This window comes from Sus scrofa, chromosome 18, assembly GCF_054392235.1.
Source record: "Sus scrofa isolate SSC_HxYL_T2T_F1_AM1 chromosome 18, Sscrofa_HxYL_maternal_Yorkshire_Landrace_v2.0, whole genome shotgun sequence".
Taxonomy (NCBI): domain Eukaryota; kingdom Metazoa; phylum Chordata; class Mammalia; order Artiodactyla; family Suidae; genus Sus; species Sus scrofa.
In genome coordinates this window covers 43,227,959-43,253,978 of record NC_139400.1, presented here as the reverse complement: position 1 = coordinate 43,253,978, position 26,020 = coordinate 43,227,959, and the positions used below count along the sequence as shown (strand labels likewise).

The 26,020-nt window shown below is 39.2% G+C and overlaps 1 protein-coding gene and 1 long non-coding RNA gene across 5 annotated transcripts in view; one reads left to right on the top strand and one right to left on the bottom strand.

Annotated features, from left to right (window-relative positions):
- Positions 1–26,020, bottom strand: part of IMMP2L (inner mitochondrial membrane peptidase subunit 2) — a 989,629-nt gene that overhangs the window by 640,366 nt on the left and 323,243 nt on the right. The gene's annotated exons all lie outside the window — the stretch shown is intronic.
- LOC146395010 (uncharacterized) lies at positions 7,521–12,243 on the top strand. Its single transcript, XR_014834223.1, has 3 exons — positions 7,521–9,138; positions 9,407–11,442; positions 11,966–12,243. It is a non-coding gene; the product is annotated as an uncharacterized LOC146395010 (long non-coding RNA).

The window sequence follows — 26,020 nt, the reverse complement described above, 5'->3', positions numbered from 1 at the left end:
AGAAGAGAGCTGTTAAATACGGTCCTGTGCCCGGGAAATCATCCACACCCACAGATCTTGACTAGAGAGGGTTGTGGCCATATGGGAAAAAAGGTAAACCTAGTTAAGAGACTCTAGATGGGTGAGGCAACAGCATCTATAGACAGCATAAATTTAATCCCTCTGGTAGTGCTTATTTGCACCTATTACTTCAGGACACTTAACTTTGGCCAGCTTCCCATTATTTCAATGGGATCCTGTCTTTTAAGTGTTCAAGACTATGTCACATATGTTTTTAAAATACTATTGATTTCTTAAAATTTCTCTCCTCTTTCATGTCCCTCTGTTATTAACTCAATACTCAAGAGGCCAAATTACTTACAAATCCACAGGTGGCTCTTTGGGACTGAGCAGTTATGCCCTGGCCTGGGCAGACCCAGGAAGTTCCCACAGCCCCCTGACTCCGCCCCTGCCCCAGGGCACAGCTCCCCAGTACACAGGGGAGCAGAACCCTGGCTCCTTTAGAGCAGACACCAGATCTTGGCAGCTTTCTAACCCCACCTCCCCAGCCCCCATCCCAAGGCTAACACAGGGATTTATCCCTTCGGCTATTCAATGAACTGACTATAGTTCTCCTTCTACATTTTGTATTCTTTTAATATTGTTGTAAATGTTTGCCTAATTTCAGTCTATTTATGATAACCATTATCCCGTTTTGCTATTAACGCTCTTATTTATCACTCTTCAAGCACAGACTCTAGGAAGAATTCCTGAGATCCTCAACAGAATCAATCCTTCCTTTGTTCCACATCTGTTTACAATATTTGTTAGCCCGCATTATAATTATTTGCTTTTAATGAGCCCTCTCTGTTAACAGTGAGCTCCATCAATGCAAGAACCTCATCTTACATATCACTAAACTCACTGCCTAGTACAATGTCTAGTACACACCAAGTACAATAAATGTTTGGGAATGAATAGTCCTGATCTCACAATCCAATAAAACCATATGTAGTTCATTAAAATATCAATCAGCATTTGCTTCTAAATAAAATAACAACCCCTAAAACATAGTATTTCCTTTATGAAATTTCTTTTACAAATTATTCTCAGCAACTCTGTGAAGCAAGAGAAGTGCTATTATTTCCAATCTTAAATCACAAAATCACTTAAAGAATCTAGTTGGCTAGCTCCAGTCAGTATCAACTTCTTACATTTAGCATATAGACACTAAATTTCCAGTTTATTTTGCTATACCCTTAAATTGTCCCCAAATTACAATAAAACAATTCTTTTACCTATTATTTCTAGAGGTAATATTCCAAATGCAGAAATAGATCATTTATATTTTTGTAGGCATAATAAACTTCAAATAATGCATTTCAGTGAGTTGCTGAAAAAGAATAAATTATTTTAAAATAATACCTAACTGCCAGCATTTGGTATGTTATTTATGTTAGTTTTTAAAGATGTAATTGACACTACATAAAATTTACATTATAAAGTGTATGTAGTAGACTCTTGGCTTCCATTTATCCTTATACAGAATTACAAAGATTTTTATTAAGTCTGCTGAATTAATAGCATCTACTCTAAAGTAAGAAGGACAGTAGAAACCTAAATCCCATTAGTATCTTTGAAAGATGGAATGAGAGGCTAGAAACTTTTTTTTTAAACTTATCAGTCCTGTTTCAAGTGATGGCATTTTCTGTCATCTCATTACAAACTGAACTGACATTATCAGTTGCTTCAGAAGACTAATTTCATCAAAGCATAAAGTTGCAAGGAATAAAAATGAGACAGGCTGGCTGAATATAAGTGCTAACACTAGTGAGAGAAGTCAGTACATTCAAAGTAAAGAGTCAAACATTAGTGAGAAATTTCAATTGCATCACTTCATCCACTGCTCCACTACCTTTTATACCATATATGATCTTTTCTATGAAAGGACTTTTGTTTTTAAAAATAGACCACACACAAATATTTTTACTAACCATTTATTATGCAGTCAAGTCGTTCTTCAGGAAGCTTTACATATGATATCTCATTTGTTTTCATTTTAACCACTGTATGAGTACTTTTTACAAGTACGTACGATTTCAAAATCCATGTTCCTTTTAGAACAATATGGATTTAATGTTTTGAAATTATCAGGAAAATGTTAAATAAATTTTAACACACACTTGAAAAAGTTCACGTTCTCTCCAAATCTATAAATTTACTTTGGCAATATGAATAGAATGCTGCAATGTTCATCAAATTTAATTTTTTTAAACCAAGCTAAATTCTGGCCTTACAAGAACTATATAACTAAGACTGTTAGTCTTTTGGAATGAAGTAAAAAATTGTTATTCATTCAAAATAACAAAATGTTTTAGGGTAGTGATCTTTTGCAGAACATCTTGCAAGCCGAGGCATAGCCCTGCTCTTCATTTTCACATAAAAAAATAAAACTATAAAAACAAACTAGGAAAAAAATAAATAGTTCAGTAAAATGACCGAGTCAGCACTAGAAATTTTAAACTAATCCAGTGGAGTATTTTCTCTAAAGCTTTCTTACTATCACTGTAAATTAGGGGATAATAAATTTTCATTTAAAAAAGGTCCTGGAAGATACCAAAAGATACTTATTTACTTTCCAAGCAAATGGGAACATTAAAAAAAATTTTTTTTTCTGTTTTAAAAGTAATACATGCTTGGCGATCTCTTGTGGCATAGCAGGTTAAGGATCCAGTGCTGTCACCGCAGCAGCAACTTGGGTGAGTGCTGTGATGCAAGTTTGATCCCTGGCCCAGGACTTCTACAAGTCACAGCCAAAGCCAAAGCCAAAAAAAAAAAAAAAAAAAAAGTAATACATGCTCATCATTAAAAAGAGAGAGAAAGAGGAGTTCCTATTGTGGAATCCAACTAGGAACCATGAGGTTGCGCATTCAATCACTGGCTTCTGGCCTCGCTCAATGGGTTAAGGATCTGGCATTGCCGTGAAATGTGGTGTAAGTCAGATGCAGCTAGGATCTGGCATTGCTGTGGCTGTGGCTGTGGCTGGTGGCCACAGCTCCAGCTCGACCCCTAGCCTGGGAACCTCCAGATGATGCAAGTGTGGCCCTAAAAAGCAAAAAAAAAAAAAAGAGAGAAAGAGAAAGAGAGACAGAAACAGAGGAAAAGAAGAAAGAAGGAAAAATAATATCACGGCAGAGAAATAGGAAATTAATAAGAAAATGTTAGTTCATCTCATTTTTCCTAGATTCTTTCCCCAGAAGTAACCATTGTTAACAGTTCCTTGAAAATCTTTAAGAACTTTTCTCTGAATATATACTTGCTATTTATGAATCTATATGGCTTTAGCTTGACATAAGTGCAGCCATACTATTTGCAGTCTACATTTTACTCTTTTGGATGAAATATATCTCTTAGGCATCTCACTCTAAGAGCAGGCACAAAACTCGCTCATTGTTTTTCATATCTGCATAGTATTTCACTGACTGGATATTTCACAATTTATCGATATTTCACAATTTATCTTACCTCTGTTGAGGTTAACTTGAGCTACTTCCACCTTTTCACTATTAAAAACAAAGCTATCCCAAATTTCCATGCATTTTCTAGAATTCATAAAGACTAATTAAAATAATGAGTTCTTTTTTTTACATGACCTGAAGAATACTGAAAAGGTTGAGGAAATACAGCAGCCTTTATGAAGACCCAATAAGCTAATCAATTACTTTATAAATGAACTAAGCATTTACAGGAAAATAAATCTTAGGGCAATAAAGTTAATTATCAGATGAAAATTTTTTCATACATCTTTAAAAAGATCAAAAAAAAAAGTAATTATAGAACTGGGGTTCGACGAACCAAAGTGGAATATATTGTCAGTTAAAATGAAGAAGATACTTCCTATATATACATCCTAATTCCAAGAAACTTTAAAGGAGGTGTCAGCTGGAAGGATGAGAAAATTAATTATATTTAAACTAGTGTATCATATAAAAACCTCCCATGTGCTTACTTAGCACTGTCACATTCTATAAAATGATAAACTGACCTAATGCTGAAATTGAAATTTTAAAAGTTTAAGACGATTTTGCTCCCCTGAAAATTTCTCTTGTTGCCAAGCCATTACTTTCAAATTAAAACATTCTTCATACTTTGGAATTTTCCCACATTAGAAGGGATTTTGAGACAAATATCTGCCTTACAGTAATGATAGCAACAAATAACAACGAAAAAACATTGAATATAATTTAGAAATCTGTAGACAGATGACACTGAACAGAGTAATGAAGAGGAACTAAGTTGAAGAACGTTTAGGTTTTAGGCGTTCCTACTGTGGCACAGCAGAAATGAGTTGGACTAGTATCCATGAAGATGTGGGTTCAATCCCTGCCCTCGCTCAGGGGGTCAGGGATCCTGAGTTGGCATGAGATGTGGTGTAGGTCGAAGATGCAGTATGAACCCCATGTTGCCGTGGCTGTGGTGTAGGCCAGCAGCTGTAGCTCTGATTCGACCCCTAGCCCAGGAACTTCCATATGCTGTGGGTAAGCCTCAAAAAAAAAAAAAAAAAAAAAGGATGTTTAGTTTTTAACTAAAATTTTTCTCCAAGCCGTCCAGTGTATTTGGGGGAAGGTACTCTTCTCCTATTCTCTAGACACCAGAATGCAATTACTAATGAGAGAATGAATAAGGCTTTCCTTCCACTTCTTTTTTAAAAAAGAAGAAAATGTTCTCTCTATTCTGTGTAAACCGGCTTTACCTTCTTTCTATAAAAGTTTGGCCTGACATGCTGATTCCTCTAAACATGGGTCCAGATTTGCCCTTCCAATCATATAATTCATTTATTTACATGTGGGACATGTTTCAAGAAAGGAAATTGGAATAAACAGTTTTCCTCTGCCATCATTTACCAGATATTTTGCCTTATGTTCTAAATAAATCAATAAGACCTGTGTATATTAACTTAAATACTTCATTTCTTTCATATAAGTATCTCCTGTTAAAGCTAGTTGATTCTAAAACCAAGAGTAACTGGACAACCTAGTCTATTATTTCATCATTTTTCCTTTTGTACCTTAAAAACACTACCGCTAATATAACCACATCATCAATTAAAATAATATGGAGATATGTGTACGGACTACGTAAACTAGAATTAAATATGAAACACACAGACGTGAAAACCATTGTAAAGCACCCAAAGACTAAAAGAGAATGATTCTCCTATAATCCATTAAAAACATCACCGTACCTGAGGGGGAAAAAGAAAGGTCTATGGTAATCGCTATAAAGTTATTATCCTGTGACAGTGTTAATCTATATAGTTTGACTTGAGTAAGAATTTTCCAGGACAATAGGATGATGTAACACACCAATTAGTAGAAACACAAGCTTTGCCTTTTACTATTGTTCTGTTTCTTGAAGGAACTTAGAGTAGTAAGTAATTTACTCTTGGCATTAACCTGGTCTGGGTGCATTATCATCAGAAGCTGCAAACTCTGCTAAAGTAAAAATTCTAATCTTTTAACATGAGTGGATATCCATTAGGGATCCTGTTAAAACCACCAACCTCATTTCAGTAGATACCTTATCTTACAGAAAGTACGTTGTCAGACATAAAGTGTCACTGGTTTACCTCTAAATGATCCAACCCCTTCAGGAAACTGGGTGTAGTTTTAATAAAATGGGACTCATAAGTTTTTATTACATTTATAATGAATGCTTTTCAGTTTTATAGGCTCTTTGAAGGAGCAATTTAGTTTCTCTATTAAAACATGACTTTATATCCTTCACCACTCTCAGGTTTTCAATTTTATGTTGCTACTACTCTAAATATAAATGAAGATATTGAAGTTTTAATACAGATATAGAGTTATCGTCACTGACATGTATGGGATGCAAGTTTACAAAATTACAGGGAAAAGTACAGAAGATTAAAATCTCTTTCTAGTCTGATTCCTTCAATATCCTTTCCATCATACAAAAACTACTCAAAACCAAGCAACGGCTATATCAAAGTATATAACATATTTAGGTATTAATAAAGCAGGATTCATGATACTGCCTTCTTGGAATAAAGGATAATAAAATCCTTTCAAATTGGCTTATTGATGTGGTGGAGAGTATAACACTGTTTAATCTAACTTGGTAGATCTTTAATAAGCCTCTTTATTATATCTAGCACACATCCATATAAAATTTTCAGACATACTGGCTTTCTCTACACAAACTCTAATTCAAACCCCAAAGCTGAGATTGTTACAAATGAACTAAAGGTAGACACAAGCAATTTTGTTTGTTTACCTTTCCCAGCAAAAGAACCCAGTACATACTGGGTCCTAATTAAGGATATTAAAATAGTGACTATGGCATTATCTTTGCCCATGAAAATTCACTATCTTCTGGGGGAGGGGAAGAGACAGAACAGTTATAATACATTGTGATATGGCTATACTAAATATAATAGACATCTACATTGATAGCAGGTAACTCAGAGCAGTAAGGGGACCACTAAGAAAGAGCTACCAACTGCTCGGCAGAGAAAAGATGACTTCATGGAGGTGATACTCCACCTGGAGCGTGAAGGATAACCAGGAGTTCACCAGATAAGAGATACAAAGGCACTGCAAACAATAGGAAGAACCCTAAAGTTTGCATGACTGGCAAATTTAGTACTCTCCCAGAAATTAATATTTTAATTTGTATTTACTTTAGTCAAAAACAATCTTGGAGTTCCCACTGTGGCTCAGCGGTAATGAAACCAGCTAGCATCCATGAAGACGTGGGTTCGATCCTAGCCTTGCTCAGTGGGTTAGGGATCCAATGTTGCCGTGAGCTGTGGTGTAGGTCGCAGACACAGCTTGGATCCCACGTTGCTTTGGTATAGGCCAGCAGCTGCAGATCCAATTTGACCCCTAGCCTGGGAACTTCCACATGCCGTGGGTGCGGCCCTCAAAAGCAAATTAAAAAAAAAAAAAAAACTCAATAAAAATGTAGTATTATAGTGGGGCGGGGGGACGTCTTCCTACATTATTTTCTTCCGCAAGGGCAAAATCAGATCCTCATCATCATACAACCTGGATTCCTATCTCAGCTTGTTCAGATATTTGGAAACAATTCTTATCTATTCTTCTAAGAAATTCATATGAAAAACACAGCATCACACACATATGCTTGGAGGGCCCAAAGATACCTTGAAAACACAAACAGTCCATTAAATGAATATGCAGAGCATGCCTACATCCTACAGCTATATAATAAAAATCAATGTGTTGTCCCCACCCAACATTTATCATGTCAAATCCACAGGCAATTGCCTCAATTTCAGGAACTCAGTTTTCATGCAATTTTTGGAGATTTGCACTACCCAATCCACATGAAAAACTAGATACCTATCTCAAAGCACATCTTTGGAGAAGTAGCTTCTTTACTTGACTAAACATGTTTTGAATGTGATAAATATATCACTCCCAGGATAAAGTGGAATTATCAATGAGAAACAGTCAGAAGCCAAGTGAAGGATTTCTGTTTACTTTAATACCAGGTTATTTTATTTTTATTTTTATTTTTGTCTTTTTGCCTTTTCTAGAGCCACTCCTGCGGCACATGGAAGTTCCCAGGCTAGGGGTCGAATCGGAGCTGTAGCCGCCGGCCTACACCAGAGCCACAGCAACGCGGGATCCAAGCCGCGTCTTCGACCTACATCACAGCTCACGGCAACATTGGATCCTTAACCCACTGAGCAATGCCAGGGATCGAACCTGCAACCTCATGGTTCCTAGTCGGATTCGTTAACCACTGAGCCACGACGGGAACTCCTCATACCAGGTTATTAACTTTCACGATCCTGATTTTAGGCAGGGAAAAAGTCAACGCAATTAGAATCCATTAATGGAACTTAAATTTGTCTGGGAAAAGGAACTATTAACTGAAGTTCTGGCCCCAGAGTCCACATGGCTGATAATTCTGATGACAAGTTTCAAGAATTAAAAAGAACCACACCTGTCATACACTCAGGGTTTCCCGTCACGTAGAATTCATCATTAGAGAAGTGTCTTCCTTTCTCCCAGGGAGGCCTATCATTTAAACGGATCTACTCCAAATAAACCCAAAGGGGCAAAGATGAGTGTCCTCCCAGTTAGCTGCACTCCTAACCCAGCCAGCAATCCCGTCACTGCTGCTTTGTTCTAAGTATCTGCACGCTAATGATCGACAGTAAAGAGGGCAGGTAGAATTGACTCTTCACAGACAGGAGTTGAAACGCAGCTAAAAAAAATACAGCTTCAAAGGAAAACATTATCCGAGCAAGAAGGGAATTTGGGGAAATGGACTACTTCTCTTTAGGAACGGGATATAAAGAGATTAAAAAGCGATTTTACTCTACCAACTCTAGTTGACCCAATACCGACTGTTTAGTAGAGTAGAAACAGAGATAAGCGTGTCTGGCTTGCGGTGGATTCTTAAACAGCCGGCCTCCTGAAATCCATTTTAGAAAATGATGGCTAATAACAAGTAAACCACGAAGCAAACAAATGAAGAAATCCACAGGTGCCCACCATCTGGGGAGACCAAGCCTAGGAGAGAGGACTCGAGAGGTGGTCTCCTGCCCCAAACTGCAAACACTAATAGTAATGGGGAAGTAAGCTCAGCTTTTTGCAGAAAGGCCATTTGCTATTTAGAAAATCGGGAGTAAAAACTAAAACCTCCCAAATCAGGACTAATTATTTGGAAGATACCAGGAAAAAAGGAAATGGCTAATGTTTAATGGTTTATTTCTTTAAGATGAATGGATGCTTCAAACAAATGTTGCCATAAAAGAACTACTCTGTTATCTAAATAAGCGAGCCATAGGTTTTCTTTTGATTTGTTTTGCTTTGACTTCATTCATGAAATAAATGTTTACTCCCAGAACCCTATGTGTCAGGTGCTGTTCTTGGCACTGGGATACAGCAGTAAACCAAAGAGATATATGTTTCTGCTTTTGCAGAGCTTTTCTAATGAAGGAGACAGATAATAAAAAGAAAAATACATAGTATGAAAGATGGCAACAGTGCTATTACAAAAAAATTACGAGGGAGAGAGGAAGGGGAATTATTGGGGAGGGTGTTATTGTAAATCAGGTGGTCAGGAAAGCCAGGGCACATGTTTTTAAAGAAAAGAAGAGGAGTTCCCGTCGTGGCGCAGTGGTTAACGAATCCGACTAGGAACCATGAGGTTGCGGGTTCGGTCCCTGCCCTTGCTCAGTGGGTTAACGATCCGGCGTTGCCGTGAGCTGTGGTGTAGGTTGCAGACACGGCTCGGATCCCGCGTTGCTGTGGCTCTGGCGTAGGCCGGGGGCTACAGCTCCGATTCGACCCCTAGCCTGGGAACCTCCATATGCCGCGGGAGCGGCCCAAGAAATAGCAAACAGACAAAAAAAAAAAAAAAAAAAAAGAAAAGGAATAATGTTTGGGAAAGAATAGGCTATGATTATATTACATTTTTTTAATTAGTAGGATTTTTTTTAATTCAAATTGCAAGACTGAAAAAAAAAAACCCGAAGAAATTAGATCTACAGTGCTACTTGTTCTGTGTTGGTCACTGTCAAACAGTGTCAAACATGAGGTAAAATACTTTATCTCTGCTTTCCCCTTTTCTTCCATTTTTAGGCAAGACCAACACAGGTTTGATGCAAAGAGATGAAACGAATTCTCAGGATAGGTCCCAATTGTTTGAAAAAATCACTAAAATCTATGTCTTTGGGACCACTTTACGTATGTTACCCTCGTAAGAGCTTTGTTAGAAATAAGTTTTAAACTGTAGTTTTAATGATATCAAGGATCTACTCACTACAGAACCGCTGAATAGACCAGATTCACTGATCAGTCATGCTCTTAAAGTCTAACCATCCCAATCTACACTCAGAGAGGAAATAAATCTCACTTTAGCAGAGTCATTTATCACTTCTTACAGGATCTGCATTTTAAAATATTATTCTAAAATAATATCATTTCTCTGGTGGGTGAGAAATTATGTCCTGTCCAAGAATTTTTCAATGACTGAGACAAATCCAGCTGTGAATAGTTTTGAAAATACTTCCAAAGTCCACTGTGTTCAGTGGTGCAAATACCTCATGAGAGATATCTACCTTTAAAATGAAATTTATAGTCCCCTTTTGTTTAAACAAATTACAATATGAATGGCAAGGCCGAAGACAAGAATCTCATTTTACTCTCTAATAAACCTCAGAGTATGTAGTCACCTCTGCATTACAACACACATTAAAAAAAAGTCTGATTAACATAATATTCAGTAAAATTTTCCATGCATACTAAGTATTCACTAATGCTGACTGATGTATATTATGTGTATTAGCACAAACATAAAGTAGCTATATCTAATAATAATGCAATGATCTATAGGTTTCTTTTCTCCCACGAAAATTCTACAATACTATACTTTGCCATTTAGATTACAAATAACAAATTATTAAAACACACACATACATACACAAAGCTTGGCCACCACCTACATTCAAGTATTATACCTAACATTTTCATGCAGTAAGTAATTTAATCTTTTCAACAGCCTGTTAGGTATGTTTTGCCACCTTTGTTTTTGTTTTGTTTCGTTTTTTGTTTTTTGTCTCTTTTAGGGCTGTACCCAAGGCACATGGAAGTTCCCAGGCTAGAGGTCAAACCAGAGCTATAGCAGCCAACCTACACCACAGCCACAGCAATTCGGGATCCGAGTCGCGTCTGAGACCTACAGCACAGCTCACTGCAACGTGGGATCCTTAACCCACTGAGCAAGGCCAGGGATCAAACCTGCGTCCTCATGGACAGTAAATAGATTTGTTTCTGCTGAGCCATGGCAGGACCTCCTGCCACTCCTGTTTTAAACATAAAGAAACTGAGGCTCACATAAGTGAACTAACCTACTGAAGACCACAGAGTAAGAAGCTAGGATTCAAACCCCAGTCTTTCACAGATGGACAACTGCTAGAAACTCTCTAGGGAAAAACAGAAACAAACAAAAACAAATTAGACCAGAATTATATAAACTGATGCTATTTTCGCAGAGAAATAGAATGATAATATCAGATTATAATCCTTACCAAAGGCCAGATGCTAAAGGAATCTGGAAACATAAAAGAGCATGTTTAATGAACTATTTTATAGACTACAGTTCCAAGACATATATAAATTAACCGAAAAATAATAATCTCTGTTACAAGTTTTTTTACCACAATAAAAAAATTAAATTTAAAAGTATGTAAAAAGAAAAAATACAGTAATCTAGATTTAATTCTATTTAGCCTTCAATTCCAAGCTTCTACTCAGCTGCTACTTCCTTCTAAAAGTGCCATTGGGAGTTCCCGTTGTGGCGCAGTGGTTAACGAATCCGACTAGGAACCATGAGGTTGCAGGTTCGGTCCCTGCCCTTGCTCAGTGGGTTAATGATCCGGCGTTGCCCTGCGCTGTGGTGTAGGTTGCAGACGCGGCTCGGATCCCGCGTTGCTGTGGCTCTGGCGTAGGCCGGTGGCTACAGCTCCGATTCAACCCCTAGCCTGGGAACCTCCATATGCCGCGGGAGCGGCCCAAGAAATAGCAACAACAACAACAACAACAACAACAAAAAGACAAAAGACAAAAAAAAATAAAAAATAAATAAAAGTGCCCTTGACCTATTTTATAGATAGAAATAAATGGAGGAAAAAGGTAAATCAAATAGACAAAGATGCAAAGACACAGAATTTAGAAAGATTTTTGCAGAGAGATTTTGGGAGATTTTTTTATTATTATTATCATTTTTTTAGGGCCACACCCTCCACATATGGAGGTTTACAGGCTAGGGGTCTAATCAGAGCAATAGCTGTCAGCCTACGCCAGAGCCACAGCAATGCCAGATCCAAGCCACATCTGCAACCTACATCACAGCTCACAGCAACGCCAGATCCTTAACCCACTGAGCGAGGTCAGGGATCGAACTCGCGCAACCTCACAGTTCCTAGTTGGATTCGTTTCTCCTGCACCATAATGGGAACTCCTGGAACTCTGGGAGTCATTTGTTTTTTAAACAGAAGTATTCTGAGCACCTCTCTGAACCAGGCACAATGCAAGACAGGAAAAGAAAAAAAAAAATATGAAAGCAAATTTCTTACCTTTGAAGTAGTCCTTTTTGACATGAAAAAAAGGCAATACAAACAAATAATCACAGCATAAAATATTAAGTCCTATCTATGAGTTTTTAAGGACAGAGGATTTTAGAGGAGATTCTGGGTGAAACAATAATCCCTGATATTTTTTTTTGGGGGGGGGTTTGTTTGGTTTTGTTTTTGTTTTTGTTTTTTTTTTAGAGAAAACTTCCTTAGAAGTTTGTTGTACCAGTCTCATGCTCCCAAGAAAATTTCTCTGGATGAAAAATTAATGCCCTACAGTGCCCAAGCTGCCAGACCAGTGGCACTCAAAGTTGCAACTTACCCTTTGCTGACATTCAAGAGCTTCATGCATGAATCTATCCTCAATGGCACCAAAATATCCTTGCTCTGATCCCCCTCGTTCTATGATTTCTCCACAATGTACAAAATAAATAAACTTTAAAAGATGAAACAAGCAAACCTTTAAAGCTCACTTGACTAATGGCACATACCAAAAGTACAAAATTGACACAATCAAGTCTTTCTTAGATTTAAAAAAAAAAAAAATCCTTTTGTCAGTATAGTCATTATTGCTGGGAGGTCTACTTATATCTTTATTCAAAAAGTAGATTGGGATTTGAGGTGTGACTATATAGTGCTGAGACTGAATTTACATAAATACAGTGAATTCCATAAATACATCAAAAATAATACATGCATGTAATACACAAGACCTCACACATCAAATGAGTGCAGCATGTCAAAGTATTTTATTAGACAGGCTATGTATTTATTTCAAGGGCAGTGTCCCTGTCACTTTTAGAACTTCTCTTTGGGAACCGTCACAGAGCCAATTTACCACCTCCTCTGGGAAATCAGTCCACTGAATGTCACAGGACATTAAAAAGGTTTCTTCTGTTAGCCAGATACGGATTTTTGTCCCTTCTTCCATCCTTACCTCTTTGATTTGACTCCATGAATGAAATTTATAAACTAATCATTTAGTACAAAAACAATAACTAACATTAAACTACAGAAAAGAGCAGCAACAAAAACCACGAGTTTTTGGACTTAAAAAAAAAAAAAATGATCACATCAGAAACTGCATAGCAGCCCTGCTATTTTGCTGCCGCTCTGCTCTCTCGGCTGTCATTCCTCCAGAGCTGGGTCTAATCCTATACAGAGTTCCACGGAGGAGCCCACGGGAACAAGCTGGGGCTGTAGATGAGGGGGCCTTATGTGATTCGCATCAGGAATCAGACTAGCTGGGGCGAGTTCATTTGTGCCCTGCTTGCATTAAGTGCCATTACATAATAACATGGGGAAATCTGGCTGGAAGCCTTTCTGCATCATCTAGAAGCACAATCACTCTAAGCAGAGAACTGCCTATATAGCTCCAAACCCGAGCTTGCACAATTAAAACACGTTGCAGTACCTAGTGTTAAATCTCCAAAGACAGCTGGATGACATTAAATTTGTTTTCCTAATGGTACACCAGACTGCTTTAAAACTATCTCATGTACTATCTTATTCTTATACAACTGTGATTTGAAAAAATCTATATACTCCTTCAGATCTCACGACTTAGTAGTAAAATCTGGAGGTTTTTCATGACATCTATTTTAGAACACTAGATCCCGCTTGCTTTAATATAAGCCTATTTCTTCTCTATTCATCCTGAGGAAACAAACAAAAACATGTTTCTTTTAATATCCCTTCATGCAAGTAAGTCCCCCGAAGCTTGCCAGCTCTAAACGACATAAGCCCAGACTTGCTGGGCAATTTTCCAGTCTTTTCTGTTGGTTCCCCCAAATCAGCTTCTCGAAACGCAGTAAAGGTAAGGTATGTTTATGTTCTTTCCGGTGTGAGCAACACCATCAGTGACTCTGATGTTCAGATTTTGTAAAGGGAGAGCAGAGCCTTACAAGTGTATCCTCGTCTCTCAAGCTAGAGAACAAAAAACAAACAAAACAACAATAACAAAAGAAAAACAGAACAAAACCAAGAAGCAAACAAGAATCCTCATCAGGGGAGACATCTTTCCCGAGGGGTTACTCTTAGGCCCCAGAGGCGCACAGCAAGTAAATATTTCAAGCACATAAAAGATCAGCAAGTGCCATTATTCCTCGATTGTTTCTGAATAAAAATAATTTCTATAAAAATACTTCTAAGACTGTCAGGAAAATCTATTTCCTGAATTAACCTTGGGGGGCGGGTCCCTCCCTACCACAAAATACTCAATGTCAAACTCTCTACGAGTTCCTATACCTCCATGTAGTAATAGCCATTCAGAACCCATCATTCGGAGGAGTAGCACATGAGGCTCACCTGCTCCCACAAATTCATCAAAAATCCATCTATTTGTGGAACTACATGTCCGGAAAATTTGCTGAATGCTGACAAAACAACCCAGGACTCTGATAGAGAAAGAAAAACTTCGCAAAACTAGGTAGGACAATTAAAGAAGATTAAAAAAAAAAGAGAGAGAAAAGGAGAAACAAAGCAGGTCAGGACCAGTGTCCCTGGGAGAGAACTGGAAAAGGAAAAAAAAAAAACAACACCTCTGCACCCTAGGGGGTTCCCCCACATCAGCGTGGGGACCAGCTGAGACAGAGGAAGAACTCCGGAGTCTTGGAGGAGAATACACAATTGGTGTAAAGCAGTTAAAATGGAAACAGTTCTCTGCAAACGGTCAGTGTCACTGCTTTGCACTCCCCAACCCTAAGCTGGGGCAGACAGGGGTCCGGAACTGAAACTCTAGGTTTGGAGATCAGACTCAGAGAAAAAGCTAGAGTTGGCTAGCTGGGAAAAAACTAGGAGTGGTAGCACAGAGACAGCCTAGAGGGACTGGAGTCTAGAGTGACCACATTTGAGGCTGAGGGATCCCAGCTGGGCTTGGAGGTTAAGTGCCATTGTTAGGGGGTGCTGGCGACTATAGCCTTACACCCCGTGAGTGCTCTCAGACTGCAAGACCCCAAGGCCCCAGCTCCAGGATCTACCCTCGAGCAGTAGCTGCTTAGCAGTAGTTGCTGAGTGGACCACAGCCCTTAAGGCTACAGAAGAAGTGGAGCAAGCAGAGGGAATCCGACCTTGGAGCAGACCGAGGGAACTAGGGAATTGCACAGTTCACAGGACTCCAGCCTGCAGTCAGCCAGGCAGGGGGACACTGAAGTGACTGTTGTAACACTGCAGAGGCACAGGGGATCGAGGACGGCCCGGTGTGCAGGTGGAGAGCCCCGTTTTCCCTAGAGGACAGAATGTGATTTTGGAAAGAGTGCAGACAGACAGGATTCCGAAAGGGGCCCCCTGAGCAGACAGTGAGTTGCAATTTGCATAGGGGGTGGAGAAAGTTCTTTTGGAAACAGCTAGAAAGATCCAGGGTCTTGGGAGTCTGCAAAGGGCCTTAGGATGGGTGCAGCCCTGCAATTTACCTAGGGGGTGGAGAAAGTTATCTCTGAAGCAGCACAGGGGGATGGGATACCACGAGGGGCCTTCTGGGAGGGCACAAAGCCAAGATCTCCCTACTAGGTGAAGAATGCTACCTCAGAAACAGGGAAAGATCCTGGAAATCTGCAGGGGGACTTTTGGGTGGGCACAGAGCCACAACTTGCCTAGGGGACAGAAAGTGATTTGGAAATTAGAGCAGACTGTCTTTGGGATTCTGCAAGGGGTCTCTTGGGCAGGCCCAGAGCCCTTATTTCCCCAGAGGGTGGAGAAAGATATCTTGGAAGCAGAGCAAAGGATCCTGGAAATCCACAAGGAGCCTTCTGGGTGGATGGAGAGCTGTGAAAAGCCCCCTGAAATGGTAAAGCTATTTCAGAAATAGTGCAAAAGGTCCTGGGAATCACATAAGGCCTGGTGGGCCGGTGAAGAGCTGCAACCTGCATGGGGGGGTAGAGAAAGTGAACCTGGAAACACACAAAGGATCCGGAGAGTCACAAGAAGCTAGGTGGGCAGGTGGAAAGCTCCAAAAGATCCGGTGAAGGTGCAAAGTCAACCTGGAAACAACGCACACAGTCTGAGAGAGCTAAACAGCCTGGCAGACTGGTGGAGTGATCTCAGGAAGAGCACAAGCTCCGTGATCCCTGCCAACAATCAAGCAGGGGACTTCAGAAGCAGCGTATGTTTGCATGGTTAGCCAGCAGCTGAGGGGGGCCTGCTGTCTCAAGTTTTTATTTCACAGCAGCTATAGGGAACACTCACCATCCACCCGGTTGGGGGAGGGACCACCAGAAAAGTGCAGGACTTGTAGCTGCAGAGAAAGACATGGAAACAACCTACATATCCATCAACAGATAAATGGATTAACAAGATGTGGTACATATATACAATGGAATACTACTCGGCCATGAAAAAAGATAAGCGAATGCCATTTGCAGCAACATGGACGGAACCAGAGATTCTCATACTAAGTGAGGTGAGGCAGAAAGAAAAAGCCAAATATCATATGATAGCACTTATTTGTAGAATCTCAAATATGGCACAGATGATCCCATCTACAAAACAGAAACAGATCACAGCCAAGGAGAGCAGACTTGTGGTTCCCAGGGGAGAGGGGGGAGGGAGTGGGATGGATGGGCAGTTCAGGGCTTTATATTTGGAATGGATGGGTAATGGGTCCTGCTGTACAGCACAGGGAACTGTGTGTGATTGGATCACTTTGCTGTACCACAGAAACTGAGGAAACATGGTAAATCAACTCCACTTTAGTAAAATAAAAAAATAAATAAATAATAAAAACCATCATCAGGATACAGCCCTGGGCTTAAATGTACTGAAAGCATTACCACCAATAAAATTTACCTTGGAAGGGACATACAGTGGTAGCCAAATCTTTGGGCTTTGGAACTGGGCTGCCCGGGTTAAACACCTCAGCTCAGCCACTAATAAAGTCAAGTCTGCACCTCAGTTTCTTCATGGGAGTTTGACCTACTTCACAGGGTTGTAAGAAGAATTGAGCTGATAGACTAAAGCACTTACCTGTAACCCCAAGAACTAAGAGCTCAATTAACGACAGTCATATATATTGCTGGTATCACTTAGCTTTGGTTCTGAAGACTCACAGCAAGACATTCGTTTTTGACCATATATAATTTGTTGATATTTTAACAATATTTTCTCAGGTGACTAATCATTCAGAAAAAGAATAAAGATTTCATTGACACAGTTTTATTATTTTTAATACACCAAGTAATGGAAATGATGAAATCAAGAAAGATTTTGTCCATAACACAGTCTATTATTGATTAGAATTCCAAAATCAAAGCAAAATCTCAATTAATAACCCCTTTTAAGTTACATTATTTTGCGGATGAATTACCCCACTGATACTTATTTAATTAAGACCTGGCCCCAGAGAACTGACATTTTTACTGGCAGGTTATGAAATGTTTCCTAAAGCTATGAAGTCTAATTATAAAAGCCTTCTTTCAGAGGTTCACAAAAGGTGGAGAAGAGGCAGAAAATTATCTCCCTGGTGCCAAATGGAGAGTTATAAAACAAACCAAAACAAATAGAGTGAAATCAAATGAATGATGCAGAGTGTAGGTGGTTCAGCATACACACATTTGAGAGGCTGAACACAGAACACAGAGCAGAAAATGGAAAGATTGGTCCGGTGCCATTCTTTGGGTCTTTGTAGAAAATGCCAACATGTTTACTTTTTTTCTTTTTTCTTCAATGAGGTTGGCCATAACTGAAGTTTCATAGCTGCTAACATGTGATCATTACTCAAACAATTAGACTTGGGAGCAACAGATATTTTTAATTAGCTATCTCACAGCAAGGACCATTATAATCACCTAATTATCCATTGTGGCGATTTATGCACAAATGCTCTAAATATCCACTACCTTACTACCACGGGTGTTAGCTCCGTGTTTATAGTTTAAAACGAAGGCCGTTTCTGAAAATACAGTGATGAAAACATAAAGAACACAATTTAATTCTTTCTTGAGAAATTTAAAGTTGTTTTCAGAAACTAAGCAATCACTAATTACATCTAAACTCAAAAATTAGTATGTAGCTTCAGCTATTAAAAGTGGCAAAACTAATATTCATTTTCAATTTACTCACATAACCAATCAAGCCTAAAGGTATTTCTTAGCCTAAATGTCAAATGTTTAGCTATATTAAATCAACAAGATTGCTTAGCTAGATAAATAATTGCCAGCTTTATCAGGATAAGATGCCCTCCTTTACTAACACAAAGCATGGTTCAATCAGACTTTAAGAGCAAATGAAAAAAAAAAAAAAAAAAAAAAAAAAGAAGAGTTCCCGTCATGGCGCGTGGTAAACGAATCTGACTAGGAACCATGAGGTTGCGGGTTCGGTCCCTGCCCTTGCTCAGGGGGTTAACGATCCGGCGTTGCCGTGAGCTGTGGTGTAGGTTGCAGACGCGGCTCGGATCCAGCGTTGCTGTGGCTCTGGCGTAGGCCGGTGGCTACAGCTCCGATTCGACCCCTAGCCTGGGAACCTCCATATGCCGCGGGAGCGGCCCAAAGAAATAGCAAAAAGACAAAAAAAAAAAAAAAAAAAAAAAAAATCAAATGACTTTTTAGAAGATGTAATTGTATTGAACAAGCCATTAAAGATCATATCTACCAGATTACTCGAGCAACAACATAGAATGATATTTGAACTATAAGGTAACTTTTTTCATTTATCTTTATTGCAGCACTAGTATAACAGCCATGACCTGCCCAGAAATAGGTCAGGAAAACACTTAGAGGCGGGCCTGAGACTTGGGTCAGGTGGAGAAATATGACTCGGGTGTTCCTGGTCGCCAGGCTCTCTCTCTTACCTGCCCATCAGCTCTGTTCCACTCTGCAGAGGGAAGCCTGGTATTCTCCCTGTCCTTTCATATTCCAAGAGTGAACAACCAATTTCTTCTCCCCGCCCCAGCCCCACTGCCCACCTTCCTAGTGAGGCGTTTTGGTTTAGACTTTGTTTTTTATGTTCTTAACTCCCTTCCTCATCTTAATTAAGATTTCCTCAGCATCACCATTTCCATAGAAAGAGACCTCCGACGTGATGATTATGAGAGATTTCAGCGGCATATTTGTCTTAAAAATTAAAAAGCTTTTTTTTTTTTTTTTTTTTTTTGCTTTTTAGGGCTGCATGTGTGGCACATGGAAGTTCCCAGGCTAGGGGTCAAATCGGAGCTGCAGGTGAAGGCCTACATCACAGCCACAGCAATGCAGGATCCAAGCCGAATCTTCGACCTACACGAAAGCCCACAGCAATGCTGGATCCTTAACCCAATGAGCAAGGCCAGGGATCCAGCCAGCATCCTCATAGATAGAGTCAGATTCATTTCTGCTGCACCACAGCCGGAACTCCCTAAAAAGTTCTTCTTTACAGATAGAGCACATTTCCAACATAACTATGTGGAAATTTTTGAGGTTTTCAAACTGGGTTTGTTTCACATATAAACTGGAAGCTAGAAAAACTTACACAATTCAATCTAATCTACTCTGCTCTTTCTAGATAGAAGTCTCTTCAACCAGGCAGACAGGAGCCTCATCATTCTTAGAAAACTCTAAAGACTATCTGCAAACTTACTTGTAACCCCATTAAGGTGTCTTCTTCCTGCCACAGGCAAGAAATATTTCCCTTCCTCTATGCCTGATATATTAAGTGTCACCCACGTTAAAGTGTGTTTCCTTTTCGAGGTTCTCCAACCAGTAAAACATAAGAAATGTTATATCCATTGGTACTCTTAATCATAGTACTGCCACTTAAGGCAAAATCTAAAAGAAAACAAAAGCTGCCCTTGTTTCATTATAGTATTGTGAGTATTGAAGGAAGAATCCCAATTAAGAAATCTTCAAATTTTTTCTTTAAGTAAGAACTGGGACACTAATAAAAATGTGACATAAGGGAGTTCCCATTGTGGTTCAGTGGGTTAAGAACCTAACTAGTATCCATGAGGATGTGAGTTCAGTCCTTGGCCTCACTCATTGGGTTAAGGATCCAGTGTTGCCACAGCTCTGCACAGGCCGCAGATGTGGCTTGGATCTGGCGTTGCCATGGCTGTGGCATAGGTCAACAGCTGCAGCTCTGATTCGACCCCTAGCCCAGAACTTCCATAGCAGCCCTAATAAGGAAAAAAAAAAAAAGGTAAATAATACCAGAACTTGAGAATATTGTGATTTGTCCTCGAACAGTGTAAATATGGATAGGGCCTGCCTCTGCCTTCCCCAGATCTGCCTTGAATGAAAAAGAAAAGAGAAGTAGAGTAAGAAATTTAACATAAGTAGAAATTATATTCTTTTTTATAGGAAGAAACAAATACTCTCTCCAAAAATTCTTTTAACAAATACTTATTAAGTACATTCTTTACACAAGACCTCATGTGATACATGAAGGATGTAAAGAGATATAAGAGAACTACAAATACTTCAAAGCAGTATTTGTATAAGAAAAACCACAAGTACTTTACACCAGAGAGAGTGAGTGCTGCAGAGCAAAGAAACCACGTATGATTGGTCTGCGTGGACAGGAAAGCATTTCACGTAGGCCCTACACCATAGTCAGATTTTAACCAAAGGAAATAAGGCAGAACATTATTGGGGATGCTTCAGTGTAGAATTACAGGAGCAAAGGTGTAGAAAGAGGAAAGCAATGGTTTGTTCATGAAAAGAAAGGAAGAAATGAAAGAAGGAAGGAAGACCCTTTGAGTTTCAAGCAGGGAGTAATTCAATGGGAATGGTAGGAAATAGGGCTGGATCACTGGTTGGGCCAGATCAGCAAGGTATTAAGTATTAGGCTCAGTCTATTTTACTCTGAAAGTAATGGGGAACCTGAGAAGGCTTTTGATCAAGGGCATATGACCAGAAGCTTGGCAAAGACATATATTATAGTTTTAAAGCATATTATGTAAGCAGAGGAAAAACTGGAGGGCTATTGAAACACAAATCTTAAAGTGAAATTAGAATAGAAAGAAAAACTGGAACATACAATGGTATAGTTTTTGGACTGGATAATGGGTTCATGAGTTTTCATTTTCTCCCTATGCCTCATACACACATATATACAAAACACGCTCAAGTTATATTGTACGTATCATGTATTATTTTGTGTGTTTAGAATGTTACATGTAGTGATATTTAAATTTATTTGGAACACATTCTATAATTGGCATAACTAGGAAAATAAGTAAATCGTAAAGGGAAAGAGAAAAAGATGGTTGAAGATTCCAAAGATCTGCCCCTGTGTCTGGGACACACATTAATTGAAATGAAAGAGATGTCTGGTGAAGCATCAATGAGGTGGAATAAGCAGAGTTTAAGAAGCTAAGAGATGGCCTAAAATAAGGAAGATATATTAGACATAGGCTGCTAAAAATAAGAACAACTCATAAGAAAGACTAAGGATGGAAAAATATAGATTTAGCAATGTTCAGCACACTATTAGTATAAAATCAATTTTTTTTTTTTAAAAAAAAGGATGAGCTCAAAAAGGAGAAAATAGAGAGAACAAAACCTTGGAAGAGAACCTAGGAAGTTATATATATAGGAAGTCTAAAACAGAGTTCAAGCAGAAGGATGAGCAAATGGGCCGGTGAAGGAGAGGAAGGAAGGGGACCCAGGGAACCTGAAGCCAAAGAGACTTGAAGCAGAAAACACTAGGGAATATTGTAAATGTCATGGAGAATTCGTGGAAGAAAAACAGCACGAAAAGGCCTGACCAATTTTGACCTTCAAAAGCAGGCATTTCCATAGAGTGGGGAATGTAGAAGCCAGACGACCTGGAAGGAGGTGAATGAGAGAGCACGAGAGGCAGTAACTCCCACAGGTGCCTCCCCTCCCTTGGAGAAACCTGACAATGAAGGGCAAGGCTGAGAGTGAGAGGTATTAAGATAAAGGAGAGGGATTCCACTCACTGACTTTGAGAAAAGGGAGCGATGGAAGATATGCATGAGGGGAAAATCTTTCTTAAACAAGGTCATTGAAAAAGGAGAAAGGAAGAGGCTAAAAGGTTCAGGGAAAAAAAAATTTTTTTTTTTTTTCCAGACAGAAAAAGGTTGGTGAAGGATGTTATATCAAAATGTTTGTCTATTTTTAGACAAAGAAGCAAGATGGTCTACTAACGGAGAGACGAGGGTTGGAGCTCAGAGAAAGTGGAAGGTAGGAAGTAGACTTTGTAAGATCCTGAGAATGATTTCTCAAGAGGACACATTCGCCTTAACTAGATAGATCACAGTCTCCTTGGACAAATTGTTCTGTGATCTGATTTTGCTCTAAATGTGCTACAGCTGTCATGTAAGAGTAGTCACTAGCCAATATGGTGAAAGTGAAAAACCAGTCTGCTAATGGAACTTAGCATTCTATATTTTAGAATCTCAAGCTCTTAGAGAACGTTTCTCTTTTTTTTTAATTTTTATTGTATTGTATTGTATTGTATTGTATTGTATTGCATTGTATAGTATTTTTTTGGTTCTTAGGGATACTTTGACAGAATTTGCCTCAAACAAGTTATGGAGAGGGAAAGAATACCAGACAGGTAAGTCTGGAAGCAGTAAAGGAAAAGCCCAGAGTACAAACATGTAGATAGGCTTACAACAAAACACTAGTGGGAAAACCCTGCTCACCTGCCAGGAGACATAAAAATGGAGACTAAACAAAGAAAATATTGAAGGTTCAAAAGTCCAGGTTAGAAGACTGAAATCCTGCTTAATGCTGTTCTTGTTTCTTTCTTTCTTTCTTTCTTTTTTTTTTTCACTTTGTCAACAGAACTGGAATAATCATTAAATCATCTTAATCATTCATACCCCCAGTCTTCAACTTGATATACTAAACCAGGTCTCTCTCTCTCTTTCTGTCTCTTAAATTTCCAGGGAATTATAATGATGAATGTGGTCTAAGAACCCTCATCTAGAAGGTTAATTATGCATTATAAAAGAATACATCATGGAGTTTCCTTTAAGAAGCAAGCAACTTGTGTTCCCCAATTATGTATTACCCTGCATCACAAAGATACAGATGCTTTAATACACTCAATGGATGAATAAAATGATGTTAAAACCCAACTATAAAAAATATTACTATTACACAAAGAGGGTTGAGGTGAAAAAAGAGCAATGGTGTCAAAAGTGAAAGATAATCAAGGTCAGGTTTGTGAAAAGTAAGGGACACCTGCTACTTGTGTCTGCCCAGTGCCATTCCCATTTTCTGCTCTCTCCTTGGGGGGTTTCCCATTCTCAATTCACGTGATAAGGTTCTCAATCCTGATACTTGAATTCTGCCAAGAACCTAGCCAGTTACACATCTTTGAACCTGTATTCACAGTGTCTAAGCCAACAGTTGGCCAGAAGACCAAAGCAAATTCAGAGTTGTTCCCTGGAATTTCATGAGTTCAATGAGAGAAAAAGACTGTCTTCCTTCTGGGTAACTAAGCTAAAGTAATATATGTCTGAAAATAATTGCCACCATATGCCCCTCTAAACCTTGCGTCATGTAGGAAAAAATAAATACAGAGAAGCATAGCTGAGAAAAATGGGACAAAGAGGAAGAAGGGGGATATGTGATGCCAACATCTGAGTACTTTGATTTCCAAGGTCAGTTTTTCCTGGGCCTGCCAGTGTCATGCATCAATAAACCATATTCCAAATCTCTTAATCCATCCCTTGAACTATTAGCTTGAGATAAATTGACTGAGATTTCTGACATTTGCTCTCCCCAAACCTCTGATGGACAAATGTGTTATGATGCCCAACCCAGAATGAAGTGATCTGTGCCATATGAATGTCATCCCAGCTTTTGAGCATCTTAGAGGCAGAGGTAGAGGGGCTGTGGAGAAGGAAGGTTTAGGTGAGGTGACGGAGAAAGACTGACTTCGCATCACCAGAGAAGATAAAAGAAATGTGCCACCTGCTATGGTATCCATAGTCCCTGTTTCAGGCCACTCTATTCCAAATTCACTGAGAATTTGGTTATTGCTAGAGACTATTTGCCCCACTGCAGGCATACCTTCAATACTAACTACACAAACTAACACAGACCAGTGTTTCTGTCGAGGCAAATGCATTTTGCACAGCACATTTCTCGAGGGTCAACTGGAAGTCACATTTTCAAACTGAAGTGAATTCTTCAACTTGTTCTCATCTTCGTTTTTAATCTAGTCATTCAGGCAATTATTATAAAACAGCCTGTTATTCTTGAGAAACGCAATTAAGTAGACAGGCTAAACCATGATTTGGAAGGCTTTCTCATTAATGGAAGTGATATAAGAGAGAAAAGACATCAAAAGCTCAAATGAAAAAAAAAAAAAAAAAAGCACAGATCTTACCTTTACTCTAAGGAGCTTGAAAATTCAGTGTTAAAAAAAAAGTAGCCATCTTTACTTTGAGATTTCTTTAATGAAACTCTTAAAAACCCCGGAGGAAATGGTTCAAAATTAGATTAAAATGGTTCTATGGTATTGCCTTAATACTCAAGCCCAAAATGAAGTAGAGAATGCCTTAATTTACCAATTCCCTAAACCTTTACTCAAATAATTTAGTCATTGGTGACGAGCTCCCTTCTTTTCTTTCCTTTTGTGTATTTGATGACTTGTGAAAAAAACACTCCATTACAATAAAGTGTTTCTCACTTAGACAATCTATAACAATAACAATATTTATGAAGAACCTACTATGTGCCAGATACTGTCTTTGTGTTTGACATGGATTCATTCACTCAATCTGGCCAATAACCCTGTCAGGTAGGCACAAATTTCTTCCTTCTTAGAGATAAGAACGCTAAGGCAAGGAGAGGTTACACAGCATCTCTGAGGCCACAGGGAAATAGAGAGAGAACTGTTAAAACACAAGCAGTTCGGCTCCTTGACCAATTCTCTTAATCACCGTGCTTAAGAGTAGTGTTAGATAAAGCTCTATTCTATTTCCTTGTGTATGTGAGACTGAACGTGTGATGTAAACAAAAACAAAAATGCCGAAAAGCAGATCATGGCAGAACGGAAGAAGGAGCACCCTAAAAGTTAGCTGAGAAGTTCTCATCGTGGCTCAGTGGAACCGAATCTGACTAGCATCTATGAGGATGCAGGTTCAATACGTGGCTTCGCTCAGTGGGTTAGGGATCTGGTGTTGCCATGAGCTGTGGTGTAGGTAGCAGATGCAGCTCAGATCCCGAGATGCTATGGCTGTGGTGTAGGCTGGTGACTACAGCTCCGACCCCTAGCTTGGGAACCTCCATATGCCCTGGTTGTAGCCCTAAAAAAAAAAAAAAGAAAAAGATGGCTGAAAAAATTGGTTGGGGAGGGGGAGGAGGAAAGCCAGAAAATGGGAATGAAATACACAGGGAACCTGAGAAGGAAAAGAGTGGAAGCAGCCAATGGTTTGATTTGGTGCCCTCATAGGACACTCACAGGGTAGGAGCAGTCAGAAGAGTTGGACAGGAGACTGGAATCTTGTTTGGAAAGTCTGTAACGGTAGGCTTCAGTAAGTAAGAATTAATTAAGTACTAATTAAAACTTTAGTGATAATTTTTGAGCAGGGTGATATGATTTTCTCCTTCACTTTATGAAAAGCATCCAAAATTCTGGATAGGGAGAAATGCAGTAGAAAGTCACACCTTGAGGCTAAGTCTCAGGCTCTGAATGAGATAATGAGGACCCAACACTGGGTCATATGGTAGAAAAAAGGAAGTCCTTTGAGGCTGTGAACTTGTGTGATAAGATAGGAAGAGGGGGCAACTGAGAGGTCATAAGAAGGACAAAGGCAAAAAATGGAGAGTCAACAAAGGTTTCATGGAAAAAAGAATTTTTTTTTTTTTTTTTTTGGCTTTTTTAGGGCTGCACTTGCGGCATATGGAGGTTCCCAGGCTAGGGGTCAAATCGGAGCTACAGCTGCTGGCCGACCCCACAACCACAGCAACACAGCATCTGAGCCGCATCTGTAGCCTACGCCACATTTCACGGGAACGCCAA